The 15,277-nt window shown below is 39.1% G+C and overlaps 1 protein-coding gene across 3 annotated transcripts in view; it reads left to right on the top strand.

Annotated features, from left to right (window-relative positions):
* The window catches only part of nr5a2 (nuclear receptor subfamily 5, group A, member 2), a 79,880-nt gene that overhangs the window by 48,642 nt on the left and 15,961 nt on the right, over positions 1-15,277 (top strand). The gene's annotated exons all lie outside the window — the stretch shown is intronic.

Below are 15,277 nucleotides of genomic sequence, written 5' to 3'. Positions count from 1 at the left end.
ACTCACTCCAAGGTTCTTGGTGGACCTTGGGATAATCCCACAGACAGCACACTCCTCCCACCCTATCCCTGTCTGATAAGCATAGTGTCTCAGATGGCGGGTGGTTGGTCTGTCTTACAGGTTCAGCACTTCGGCTATAAACCTTGCTTATAATTAGGGCCCTACTAAATTCACGGACCTCATTTAAAAAAAATAAAAAAAACAGATTTCATGGATATTTAAAGAAAAGTGCCACATTTCATGGTAGTTATTAAATTACACTCATAAATTGAATAGAATAAATGGAAGCCACAATACACAGCACAGCCAATCTTAACGGTTGACTATAAGCCTAGAACATCCAGCGATGGTGCAAGGCTTCATATTCTGTCTTAAAGATAATTTTGACACCCCCTCCTCTTCATCTGCAGAATTGGTTGGGAGTTTTCCAAACTGTTACCCAAGTTGTTTTTAGCTGCTTTAGACTTCGATATCTTGGACATTTTGACTATACGATTGCTAACTAAATTGCCGTAAGATTGCCAGGGCCACCTCATAGTGCAAATAAGCCAGTAAACGTGAAGCACTTGAACGCTATGCAAATAAAAAACATTAAATCGGTAAATACAAACCTTAAAGTTTAAATTTCACAGCAAATTGCATTTTTATGCTTTTTCTCCTGCTTACGCCTCCTCCAGCCCATAGCGGAATCCTTTTTCACCTATGCATTCAGCACAGGCGCCTCTCTATCTGCCAGTTAGGGTCCTTACACAGCGCTTGAAGCCTACCCACATGTCTGCTGCAGGCTCTGCCAATTATGCCTGTTAGATGGCGCCCAGCTGACCAGTGGCAACACCGAGCTTCGAACCGAGGCGTTCAGAATCTCGGCGCTGGTGTGCTAGGGGAATATCCCGCTGCACCACCTGGGCGCCGCAAATTGCATATTACACTGGAAAAGGCTCATTTCATTGTCTGTGAGGTGATTTCCATGGCCGTGAATTAGGTAGGGCCTTGATTATATCATAACCTTTGATGAAATAAAAAAGAAAGGTTTTCCCGGAGGTGAGACTGTTGAAACTGTTCTTAGATTGTGGTGTAACTATGAATTTTTCTTCAACATCTAGGTTAATCATGGGCATTTTTATTTCTATAATGCTGCAATTAGGGATGCATACTCAAACCCAAAAAATGTGCACAGTATAGGTAGGAAATGTCTAAATATTAATATTTAAGCAATCTTGCATTATATTATTCACATACAGTGTATCACAAAAGTGAGTACACCCCTCACATTTCTGCAGATATTTAAGTATATCTTTTCATGGGACAACACTGACAAAATGACACTTTGACACAATGAAAAGTAGTCTGTGTGCAGCTTATATAACAGTGTAAATTTATTCTTCCCTCAAAATAACTCAATATACAGCCATTAATGTCTAAACCACCGGCAACAAAAGTGAGTACACCCCTTAGTGAAAGTTCCTAAAGTGTCAATATTTTGTGTGGCCACCATTATTTCCCAGAACTGCCTTAACTCTCCTGGGCATGGAGTTTACCAGAGCTTCACAGGTTGCCACTGGAATGCTTTTCCACTCCTCCATGACGACATCACGGAGCTGGCGGATATTCGAGACTTTGTGCTCCTCCACCTTCCGCTTGAGGATGCCCCAAATATGTTCTATTGGGTTTAGGTCTGGAGACATGCTTGGCCAGTCCATCACCTTTACCCTCAGCCTCTTCAATAAAGCAGTGGTCGTCTTAGAGGTGTGTTTGGGGTCATTATCATGCTGGAACACTGCCCTGCGACCTAGTTTCCGGAGGGAGGGGATCATGCTCTGCTTCAGTATTTCACAGTACATATTGGAGTTCATGTGTCCCTCAATGAAATGTAACTCCCCAACACCTGCTGCACTCATGCAGCCCCAGACCATGGCATTCCCACCTCCATGCTTGACTGTAGGCATGACACACTTATCTTTGTACTCCTCACCTGATTGCCGCCACACATGCTTGAGACCATCTGAACCAAACAAATTAATCTTGGTCTCATCAGACCATAGGACATGGTTCCAGTAATCCATGTCCTTTGTTGACATGTCTTCAGCAAACTGTTTGCGGGCTTTCTTGTGTAGAGACCTCAGAAGAGGCTTCCTTCTGGGGTGACAGCCATGCAGACCAATTTGATGTAGTGTGCGGCGTATGGTCTGAGCACTGACAGGCTGACCCCCCACCTTTTCAATCTCTGCAGCAATGCTGACAGCACTCCTGCGCCTATCTTTCAGAGACACCAGTTGGATGTGACGCTGAGCACGTGCACTCAGCTTCTTTGGACGACCAACGCGAGGTCTGTTCTGAGTGGACCCTGCTCTTTTAAAACGCTGGATGATCTTGGCCACTGTGCTGCAGCTCAGTTTCAGGGTGTTGGCAATCTTCTTGTAGCCTTGGCCATCTTCATGTAGCGCAACAATTCGTCTTTTAAGATCCTCAGAGAGTTCTTTGCCATGAGGTGTCATGTTGGAACTTTCAGTGACCAGTATGAGAGAGTGTGAGAGCTGTACTACACACCTGCTCCCTATGCACACCTGAGACCTAGTAACACTAACAAATCACATGACATTTTGGAGGGAAAATGACAAGCAGTGCTCAATTTGGACATTGAGGGGTGTAGTCTCTTAGGGGTGTACTCACTTTTGTTGCCGGTGGTTTAGACATTAATGGCTGTATATTGAGTTATTTTGAGGGAAGAATAAATTTACACTGTTATATAAGCTGCACACAGACTACTTTTCATTGTGTCAAAGTGTCATTTTGTCAGTGTTGTCCCATGAAAAGATATACTTAAATATCTGCAGAAATGTGAGGGGTGTACTCACTTTTGTGATACACTGTACATTGTGTTCACTTTTGTCCTTTTTATAACGATTAGTCTCCATAAAAATCTTGTTATATTTATTTTGTGTATATTATAAAATTCTAAACACTGTCCCAACCACTTGTCTTTACATTGTACAGAGCCAAAGAGTCACACAGCATAGCTCTACAAATCAGCAACACTACCAGGGGCCTTGTAGGGCTTCGAGTGCTGTCTGGCACAGTGTCCCTGTATACTTGCATTTATATAATGTTGTACACAGAATCAGATTCATTCATTTATCTTCAGTAATCGTCTCTTCTTTATTAGGCCTCCAAGAGGCACTCAGTTCAAAGTAGGAATACACACGGGACACTCTCACTCATATGCTTATTTACTTACTGACGTATTTAGAGCTAGGGGCAATTAAAAGCAGCCAATCAGAAACCAGAGTACTCCAAGCAATAAAAAATAAGGCCTTAGTTTATCAAGACAAGTCTAGTCTGTGGTCTTTGTGTAAGCATCAAAATCCACAATATAAGAGATGGAAGGGATCATTAGACTTTACATTTATACAGCATTTAGCAGATGCTTTTATTCAAATGCAGCAGTATACAATCCATGTAACTGAGAGTTGCTCAAGGGCCCGACAGTGGCAACTTGGCATTGGTGCGGCTTGAACCAGCGACTTTTGGATTACTAGTCCAGTAGTTTAACTATATATATTAAAGCATATCATTTCATCTCTCTTTTTAGAAATTGGGAATACATGCTTGGTTTGGCCTGAGTTTTATTTTTCTATGCAATTTGCTCTTAAGCATCATTAAATCAAAATGTGCCACGTTGCTTTGAAGGAACTCCACACATCCTTCCCTGTGTTTAACAAAGAAACAGAATGGGTTTAATACAGCCCCGAGTCTAACCGTCTTATGGGGTTTGTGCTTGTGGATTTTTTTTTTTCGTGGTTGTTGTGTGGCAGAGGTTTTAGCTAGCGGGGAGAACGGGCTTCACGTCTAAATAATTTGGCGGAAACATCATCCATAATAAAACACTCACCTGAGGGAGGTGTATCGCCCCTGGCGCTGCCCGGTGGTTGCGGCTAGCATCAACCGGCTCGTCTGTCTGACTGTGGGCGAGTAAGGGGTGGTACAGTAATGCCTGGACTAATTACTATCGTCCTGTGGACACCTGCCACTATGTGTGTGTGTGTACGTGTTGTATTGTGAGACGATCTTTGCCAGATGCTGCCGAAAAGTCAATTAATCAGAGGTTAATAAAATGAAGCATGAAAATACCTCAGTGCTTTATGAATACCTAAGGCATCATTTTCTTTCTCACAGTCTGGTCTGTTTGTATTGAGAGTGCTTTAATTAGGGTGTATCAGTAGGAGCAATGTCTAAACCATAGCAAATTACCGCATACTGGTTTTCCAACACAAGGACCCAGTTTCTGACTAATAGTTTTGCTCTGTAAGCAGGTTGAAGAATTTGGCTGACTGAAATCCTTTGTAGATAAAATTCAGCCAACTTTTTCTCTGTATGTAAGAATTTGTACAAATACCTGGCAGCTTAGATTCCAGTAAGCCACCACACTTGTCTAACTCCCAGCTCCCTACTCAACCTCTAAGACATGAATTCATTCAAGCACCACTTCACCTCTTGTCCAAGCCAATCTCTTGCCAGCTTTTACAAATGAAGCCTTTTAAAGGAAATCAAAGGCGCATTTTGCCAGGCTTGACATGCTTTCGTACGCCCATAGTTGTGAGTTGCAGCCGTTTTTATCAGCTCCGTGATCCGTCACTGTCGGGGCTGTAAGGGGCTCTTTGTAAAGTTAAGTGTCGATAAAGAGGAGGATAGAGCGGCTTGACCTGGGAGCAGCCATTTGTTTCCTCAGATTTATCGAAAGGAGCGATCGCACCCAGCCTAACATCTCCTTTACTCTTTCGAATAGATGGAGTGGCTCTCAGCGCATCTGAAAGCTTTATCAATGGGTAAATAATTGCAGAAAGGGCATTGATTTTCTCCGCTGTGAAAGGACCTACACGGACGGAGCAACGATGCTCTGATGGCAGGGGGATTGCTTGTCAAGGCTATTGCCGAGACTGTACACACCTGAGCTGTCATATTAGCCTGTTCTGCAACTGGTCAGAGTGTGTTTTGGGAGTGGAGGGTAATAGATAACAAGTGTTCAATGGGACTGAAAGTGACATGTCTTCTTTTGAGAAATGTGACTTTAAGACTATAAGACGTTCTGACAAAATCTAATTTATACAAGTGACCAAATCCAATTTGTCTGACGTTATTAAAATGATTTAGATTAAAGTTAAGTTAAAATAGCTGGGCAGAAAAATAAGGATAGTGAAAGAGATTTGTTAATGTAATTATAAAATTGACACTTTTGAGGACAGTCATGAACAAAAAATAGAAGGTCCTGGGTTGAATTTCCAGGTGGAGCGGTCTGGGCCCTTTTTGTGTGGAGTTTGCATGTTCTCCCCGTGTCTGTGTGTGTTTCCTCCGGGAGCTCTGGTTTCCTCCCACAGTCCAAAGACGTGCAAGTGAGGTGAATTGAAGATACAAAATTGTCCATGACTGTGTTTAACGTTGAACCACAACCCATTAATCTTGTGTAACCAGTAACTACAAGTTCTGTCATGAATGTAACCAAAGTGTGTAAAGCATGACATCAAAATCCAAATAAATAAATAATCCATGTACCCCAGTTTATTTAAAAATAACATAGGGTGGGTTGGCTGCTCTAAATTGCCCCTAGGTGTAAGTAAATTGGTGAGTGTGTAATGGCCTGTAATGGCATCCTGTCCAAGCTGTATTTCTGCTTTGAATCCAGAATCCACCACAACCTAGATCAGTTAAATAGTTGTGGAAGATAAATTAATAAATTAATTTAAGGATTTAAAAAATAAATAATTATTGCAGTATTATTAGTAGTATTATGAGTAGTAGTAGTAATAGTAGAAGTAGCAGTAGAAGTAGTAGTAGTAGTAATAATAGTAGTAGTAGTAGTAGATGTAATAGTAGTAATTGTTGTAGTAGTAATAGTAGAAGTAGTATTATTATTAGTAGAAGTATAGTATTATTATTATTAGTAGTAGTAGTAACATTATCTATAATGTTAATGTTATAGTGCTCTTGTCTTGGGACCACCACTAAAGGTGCACTGATTTGCCCCCACACTTATGGCTGAGTTCACATAACACTGATTCAGCATAACATTATGACCACCTTCCTTATATTGTGTTGGTCCTCCTTTTTGCTGCCTCATACGCAACAAACTGTGATGCACTGTGTATTCTGAAACCTTTCTATCAGAACCAGCATTAACTCCTTCAGCAATTTGAGCTACAGTAGCTCGTCTGTTGGATCAGACCAATATTATAACATTATGACTTTTCCAGAAACCAAAAATGATAACTAGAGGATTTAACAATTAAGCACACTAGCCTAAATTGGTATTTTATATTTTATGGGTTATAAGTAGCAGTTACAGTAATTAAATTAATGCAAGATGGTTTATGCAGGATTTTTTTTTCTCTTTGTGAGCCAAGCAGTCTGACACTGATAGAAGATGTGAGGACGAATAGTATTTATGCTTACCTGCAAAGAGGTTTATGATGAAATATCAGGATGAAAAGTAAAGCTTACATTTATTTGCTTTGATTTGTACAATATGAAGTCCTTGACTGATCTGACATCCCTGTCCAGTATACGCTCTCGCTGTATGCATTTATTGTTCTGAACAGACATATTCATTTGTATTCTGCTTCAATGTGAAAAGCCTCCAATCAACTCTTAAGTGTTCTGATATTTTCCAAATCTGTAGTGATGGGACTAGTGGGGAATACACAATGCCCCTAATATTCAGAGCTTGTTTTTGTTTACGCCCTATCCCTGCATTACAGATTCCAGAAATCAAAAGCTTAACCTGGCCACATCGGCTAAAGGCTCTCTGCGAGACGGCGTCCTTATTAGGGGCCCTAAAAGGCTTTCAGACTCTATCAAGCTTTAAAAGCCGTAGAGATCCTAAACACTTTCTTGTATGGAGCAATAGTGCAGGCTCCAGTCATTAAAGCAATGTAGGAGGCTATAATGCAGTGTTTTACCTTTAACCCTGCTAGTTTTGCTACCCTTTTAAACATTTACTAAATTCCACTTAGATTTCAACACATTGCAGAGCCCATTTTAATAATTTATAAAAACTCAGGTTTCTCCTTTTTTTGCACCTAATTAACAATTTATCACAAAACTACTTCTTCATGTAATAAGCAAGTTTATCTCTTAGTGCTTCTATTTAGCTAGTTATGTCAAATAATAAGCAACATACACAAGTACATACTATACAGCCAAAAGTATTTGGACACCTGACCATAAGCTAGTTGCATCCCTTTACAAAAACAAATGGTATTAAAATAGCATGACCTTTATGTGATCTTTTCAGTTATAACAATAGCCACTTTACTGGTAAGGCTTCTCACAAGACTGTGAAGTATGTTTATGGGTATTTGTGCCCATTTAGTCAACAGAGCACTTGTATGGCTGGGCAATGATGTTGGTTGTTGGTCAAGAAAGCCATAATTGATGTTCTAGTTCATTCCAAAGCTGTTCAGTGGGGCTGAGGCTAGGGCTCCGTTTCTTCAAACCAAGTATTCTTCATGTCTTTATAGACCTTGCTTTGAACAGGAATAGGAAAGTTAGAAGCATATCATTTTTTGTTATATAGTTGATTACACCTGTTAGTTACTTTTGTCCATATAATGTATGTATCTTAAGCTTTTTTTCACTCAAGAGCACTTAGGTATCTTAAGCTGCAGGGATGTTATATCACTGGGCTGAATTTGTTTTCTTTCATTAATATTAGGTTTTGTAATATTACCTCAACTGTTCACTAGCTAATCTTTATTATTATTATCAGAATTATCCTTATTATTAGTATTATTGTTATTATTATCATCATTATTATTATTATTATTTTTATTTTTATTATTATTATTATCATTATTATTATTATTATTATCAGTATTATCATTATTATTATTATCAGTATTATCATTATTATTAGTATTGTTATTATTATCATCATTATTATCATCATCATCATTATTATATTATTATCATTATTATTATTATTATTATATTGTTATCATTATTATTATTATCATCATCATTATTATTATTATTATCATTATTATTATTGTTATTATATTATTATTATTATTATTATTATTATATTATTATCATTATTATTATCATCATCATCATTATTATTATTATTATCATTATTATTGTTATTATATTATTATTATTATTATTATTATTATCATTATTATTATTATCATCATTATTATTATTATTATCATTATTATTATTGTTATTATATTATTATTATTATTATTATCATTATTATTATTTATTTTTTTATTATAAGCTCCTTTAAGAATAGCTCATGTAAGAAATCCTGTAAAGGAACTATCTTATGTTAAACACCAGTGTTAGTGTACCAAAATTCTTCATATTAACTTGGTCCAACTAGTGACACAACTGTAGAGACACACTGGCCTGTATGAATTCCTTATGTATGATTTAATAATTAATTACTTTATGGTTTTAAACCATACACCATATAAAACATACCATATAAAATAATTATTTAATAATTACTCAATTCAGTTTGATTATATAAAATACTAACCAAGGAAACTACAAAGTGCCATTGGTAGGGGCTTTTTGGGCTAGGGGTTTATGGGCCAAGGTGGGTTAGTGCCACTGTATGAACCAATGACAATTTTATACATTGCAGTGTGGCACACTTGTAATAGGTGCTCTGGAATTTAGGTTGAATAGGTCTAGGAGATCATTTAAAATCAGCTTTAAAACAAGCCCAGTTGTTAAAATAAAATGACATGCCATGTTAAATCACAGTGATCCTATATCACAATGACCCTATTTTGGTTTTCAAAAAAGAGGACATGTGCCTGATTGATGGTGCCTGCACAGGAGTGCGTTGATCAGGGTGTGTCTCTCCGTACAGGGCTGATTCGCATTAGCACTCACCTAGTGCAGGTGAAAAGATGTATACGGCTGCTGCCCATGTTTCAGAGGGGGTGTGGGTTAGAGGGGGTTCTCCTCAAATCAGAGCGGGGATCGGCATTAGTGGAGAGAAAGCGTGATGCAATCGGGCAATTGGACACGCTAAAAGTCAGGAGAAAGAGGGGAGAAAATGTATAAACAAAAATACCAAAAAAAAGAGGACAAGGCAGGCGTGCAGTCCAATGATCTGTAGCTGTTGGTATGCTTTGTGGTGTGAAATGCAAAAACTTCCTCTGCAGCAGTAACAACATCTGTGCTAAACCCAGTTTTATTCTGACAAACTCATTCCTTTAGGTGCAGTTTTGTGTTTTGCTGAACTGGCACCTATATTTAACACTGACGCGTACCTAAATACTTATCTCACCTGCCAACCATGTGTGGAAATTTAAAGTCATATAAAGAGACGAACTGGACAAATGTCAGAAATTTGAAGTAATACAGAAATGAAGGGGTTGACTTGACACATGTATGGAACAAATTAATTACATGAATTTACTGTATTTAGGACTGACTATAAGTCACATGGTGACCAGGTGGCAGTTGTAGCCTAGTGGTTAAGGTACTGGACTAGTAATCTTAAGGTCGCTGGTTCGAGCCCCACCACTGCCAGGTTGCCACTGTTGGGCCCTTGAGCAAGGCCCTTAACCTTCAATTGCTTAGATTGTCACAGTACTGTAAGTCGCTTTGGATAAAGGCGTCTGCTAAATGTCGAAAATGTAAATGGTGTGTACGGTAGTTTTAAACTGGTGCAACAAGCTCTAAAGGCTGCAAGTTCCACCCGTGAGCGACCCAGCAACATTGGAATATTGAAAATATGCTAGAAAAATGTTGGTTGAAACATACCAGAGTTAACTTTGTGGACTGAGCTGACTCTGTGTTTTTCAGACTTCTGTTTAGGAAACTTTTACAGAGGCTTCAGTTCTTTCCCAAATGGCTTGAAATAGAATAGATCCAGAGAGACGTATGCACCCATTTTGCTCTCTCTACCTGTTTCGAGTCCATCTCTCTCCCTCCAGCTCTCTTTCTCTCTTCGCACCTTATTACAAGCTGTCAGTTTATTATAAAACATTAGAAAAGCAGAGGGACACTTGCCGTTACTGTCTTATCGATCGGGTGGATAGATTCTGTGATTTAGTGCCCAGCTCTCCTGTATTTCCACATTCTCAGGCTCCTATTAAGCCATGTGCTTTCCTTTGGCTATTGATGTATCAACATTAACAGTTACAAGCAACTACAGAAAATCAATGGCCATCTTTTATTACCAGCTGCAGAAGACGGTGGCTGGTTCGCGCCTCGCTACTTAGCAAGACAAGAAGGCCTGCAACACACTCCACACATGTCAGCTGTTTCCTAACTGATACCTGCACTGGAAATATCAATCAAATGAGTACCGCCGTGTTTTCTTCCTGCTTTTGCAAATACTTGCCCTAAGGCCAATCTGTTTTCCTGGAGCCATGCAGTATTCCAAACCTTTGCTTTGTTGGTTCTCAAGTTCTGCAGTTCTTCTTAAATTCTGTCAGGTTTTTTTTTTTTTTACAATCCCAGTTGTAATACACTCCAGGTATGTTAGGGTTGGCATAAAAGTAAAACAAATTAATATTAATTAATAATATTCTTTATAGAAAAACAGTTGAAATGAAAATAATGTGCTAGGTTTGGTATATCACCTAAATTGGGATGCGTTTGGTAGGGAAACTCTACACAAGAGTCATGGCCAAAATATTTTACTCAAATATTTATGAGACTCGCAGCCCTGCTAGAACAAACTAGTCTTTTTAACTTCACTATCAAGTCAGGTTGTGAAAAGTTCTGCTGTTGTCTGTCTACATCCATGTCTGTAGTTCCTTCTTCCCACCATTTGACTTTGTTACATGCTTTGTGGATTGCTGCATTCCACTATGTTAATATTTTTCCGTTGTTGTTGTTGTATAGCCAACTCTCCTATCTCGGTCCTGACCAATGAAATAGGGCAAGTTGTGTGGGAGTGTGCGTAGAGCCTCGCGAGGCCTCTAGCCAAACCGAGCGCCTATCTGCGGCCAATCGGAGCAGAAAGCAAGAGCTACGGCCGCCGTAGGGACGGCTCTATTGATCAGATGGCCGCCGTTATTTAAACATTGCGCACAAACACAGATAAGCACGTTACACAAGCTCCAGCGCACCCCACCACCCCTCCTAACCTGTCATTTCTCAATCGATCCTATGAAAGATTCCAAGTGCCACGACCAGCCATAAAAGTCTGCCGGCCTCACAAAAGGGAAACGGCATAGCGGCTCGCAGCCCCTGGCAGGCGGCAGGTCAAATGAACAGCAGCTAAACAGCTGAGCAGACGCACCATTTAAAGTGACCCCTGTGGAACAAATGATTATTCATTTGGTATGCTGTTTACTTGCCTGCAAACTGAATATGCAGAGGGGAAGAGTCCATTTAAAGCATCTGCTGTACAGCCACAGAGTGCTCTTTAGTGTAAAGGCTTTTAATGGCTGGATTATTAAAATTGCAAATATCCAATAACAGTTTATAGCTATAGTAAGTTAGAGCATTAAAGGCATAAAAGTCTTTATGGCCTTGAGTACAAGTTTGATATATCACAGGTGTAATGGATAGGAAAACTGACTAATCAAAACGTCAGAACAAATTGACAGATGTTTAAATGAGGCCGTTTATTTATATAAAGGCAACACATTTGTATTAAAAAATAATAATAATTAAATAATAATAATAATGGTACAAAATTGTAGTTCATTTTGATTTAGATCAATACACATCATAGCAGTAGTCTACATTAGGTGATGATTAGGGTAAAACAAAGTATGCAAATGATACTCTGCTTGTTGAAAACGAGTTTTGCCTTGCCAGCCAGATGTTTAGTGTCTGAATATGTTTACATGCTTGTTTTTGTCCTACAGTGGCAAGCTGTACACCAATGACAAATGCATGGTGTACAACTAGCAGTGGAATTTCCCATGTTTTTCTTTAGGGTATCAGGTTTCCTCGTACCTCTCACAAACATAAAAAAGTGGACATACTGGACAATTCAGAACAATTACCCCTAGTTATAAATAAGGTACTGTGTGCATATGTTTTGCCCTGCAATGAATCAACTCTATGTGCATGTTGTTGTCCAGTTGGGTGAAATTTATTAAAAGTACCTATTATTTTAAATCTGATAAATATTCTTGAACATAGGCCACTCAGGTGGCGCAGCGGTAAAAACACAACCTGGAACCAGAGCTGGGATCTCGAATACATCGTATCGAATCTCAGCTCTGCCTTGCTGGCTGAGGCTGAGCGGTCACATGAACAACGATTGGCCTGTTGTTCATATGGGTGGGACTAAGCCGGATAGGGTCTCTCTCTCTCTCTCTCTCATGACTGGTGCAATTACAATTACGACCTCTGCTGGCTGATTGATGGCGCCTGCACAGAGATGAGAGAGGGGTGTTAGGGTGCTCTTTGGGTGTGTCCCTCCGTACACGCAGCTAGGCTGCACCGCACTCGTCAAAGTGTAGGTGATGAGATGCATACGGCATGCTGCCCACGTGTCGGAGGGGGTGTGGGTTAGCTTCGTTCTCTTCAATCAGAGCAGGGATCGGCATTGGTGGAGAGGAAGCATGATGCACAAGGGCAATTGGGAAGAGAAGGAGGGGAGAAAATAAAGAGAATTATATTAATATTCTTGAACATCAGCTTTTTAAAAGATTTTTTTTATAATTAAGTGTTGTTAAATATTATAATATGCATAACTGATAATAAACCTTTATTATAAGCTTATATTTGAATGTGTTGACCCACTGTCAGCAACATTTAAATGATGCTCCAAGAATAGACTGAACATTTATGGATGTTTAACTTTCTTTTTAGTTTAATGGGGGTTTAACTCAACTTTGTTCTTATAAGAAGCCAATCATACATATTCCTAATTGTATCATATGAATATTACAATATGTGCACCTATTTTATCATGTCACTTTTATCATGTCACTTCAACTCTGAATTGAAATGGTCTGCGTCATACATAAAATCCTATTGCAATCTATGACATTTTAATGTTAAAGAGGCGCTGAAACAGTAGATTTTTTTATCCTCACACAGGTTGTAACTCCCTGAATTCTGGCCTTAGCACACTCCGTCTGAAACCAGAGATGGTGATTAAGCACAAAGACATGACTGAGCCAACAGCTGCACGGTCCTCTCTGTTGTCTTTCTCCTCGAGTTGCAATAATGTAGTACATGTAAAGCAAACAGCATCAGTTGTCTACCCGTAAAATAAACGTTGAGCAAGAACCATGTGCCAGGTCTGCAGATGGGGGTATAAGGTCTGCACATTTGCTTGTTTCTAGATGATCATTTCTGTGTTTTTCATTTTAGCCATTTTAGGCTGGGGGAAGAGGGGGGCTTTTATAAATGGAGGGAATTCCATGGGGGTCAATACGCATGCATGGTGGGAGCTTTTATTTCACTGGTGCTGGTGCTGCTGGTGTTGGTATTTTAATCACCTGCTATTCGTTGTTCTTCCACTGCCTTAGAATAGTAGTTACTATTTTAAACCACAGTCCAACTAAGGATGACACATAACCACTATATTTACTTTAAAGATACAAATAGCACAGCTATATGACGTATATGTTTATACATTTGTAATAAGTCCATCTGAAGTTAAAAACATTATTTTTAAATTGGGAAAAAAAATGGAAAATGTATCTGGTTTAATAGAATTTCCGAACAACCTTCCTCCACAACCTTTAACCAATTATATATGACGATAGAAGGCCGCTCAGGTGGTGCAGCGGTAAAAACACACGCTAGCACACCAGAGCTGGGATCTCGAATACGTGGAGTCAAGTCTCAGCTCTGCCTGCTGGCTGGGCTCAGCAGCCACACGAACAACGATTGGCCTGTTGTTCATATAGGGGTGGGGTATTGAGCCAGATAGGGACTCTCTCATGGCTGATGCAACTACGACCTCTGCTGGCTGATTGATGATGCCTGCACAGGGACGGGGAGAGAGTGCGGATCAGGGTGTGTCTCTCCGTACACAGAGCTGGTCCGCAGCTGATCTCGTCTGGTGTAGGTGACAAAATGAATACGGCTGCTGCCAACATATCGGAGGGGGCGTGGGTTAGCTTCGTTCTCCTCAATCAGAGCCGGGGCCGGCATTAGTGGAGAGGAAGCGTGACGCTTAACTAGTAATGCTTAACTAGCTGTCTTGTTGGATGTATGCAATTATTTAACACAGTTTGCCAATCAAAATATATTTACATTTGTTAGTTTATTTTTTAAATACTGAAAAAACAATCATGTAAATCAACTAATACTAAACATTCCACTTGTTTTTACCTGTCATTAATGCTATTTACATTAGCATTAATTACCTAGCCAGCTACTGCATACTATATAGTGTCAGAATATCATAAACACCATTAGTAGTGCATTGATTCGACATACTACTTAGTACAGCAGTAAGTAGTTCTGGACACATGCTCTAAATTAGAGATTAAACATCTATAACAAGAAAAATCTGAATCTGTTTCTCCATGTTTGGCTTTTATTATGTGATTTGCCCGGAATATGAGTATGCATTATGAATTCCTGGACTGAAATTCTGTTTAAAGTGTGAGCATGGAGGACAATCCTAATTTGCATATTCATGTATAATTAAGTATCTTGCAATTTTAATAAAGACGTGGAGATTTAGAAGAATGACATAATGATATCAAAAAATTATTAAGAATAATTTAGCTACCTTTATACACTTTAAAAATGAACTTAATTTTGACAGGCAGCTTACAGATATATCAGATTACCCTTAAGGTAAAAGAAACTAAAGCTACACACATTGAAGAATAAATTAAACTCAATTTTACTCTCCTGCTTTTTCTAACGTGATAGAAGCTTCGTGTCTATCTGTTGGATGAGAGAGAAAAGGGCACATCAGGAGATATGCAAAATCTTTCTGTTTCTTTAGTCAGCACAACCACGCTTCAATAATAACCCAGAAAAGGGAATAGAGCAAAGTGTCTCTTTATGTAGAGGGGGATCACATTATGGATTTACTGTCCTTCACTCAGAAAATATACATCCCCAGGCATTCTGGTGAATTATTAATTCGAATTTGTCAAAAATGAGGAGAGAATAAAAAAACAATATTGATGGGAGGTTTCCTTTAATGACCTCATTAGGTTTATGGTTTCCACTACAGGCAGTGTTTGGACCGCTCTGTGTGTTTGGGATGGGGGGGGGGAAGCTGACCCCCAAATGATTTTCTGTCACTTCATCATAAACAAGAAGATTTTGATGTGAACCTTTACTATTGTATGCATGCAATTATTGAGTGTGGAGGTAT

Source organism: Trichomycterus rosablanca, chromosome 17 (genome assembly GCF_030014385.1).
Source record: "Trichomycterus rosablanca isolate fTriRos1 chromosome 17, fTriRos1.hap1, whole genome shotgun sequence".
In the NCBI taxonomy this organism is placed as follows: Eukaryota; Metazoa; Chordata; class Actinopteri; order Siluriformes; family Trichomycteridae; genus Trichomycterus; species Trichomycterus rosablanca.
The sequence above is the reverse complement of the archived record's forward strand: the minus strand, read 5'-3'. Positions and strand labels throughout refer to the sequence as shown.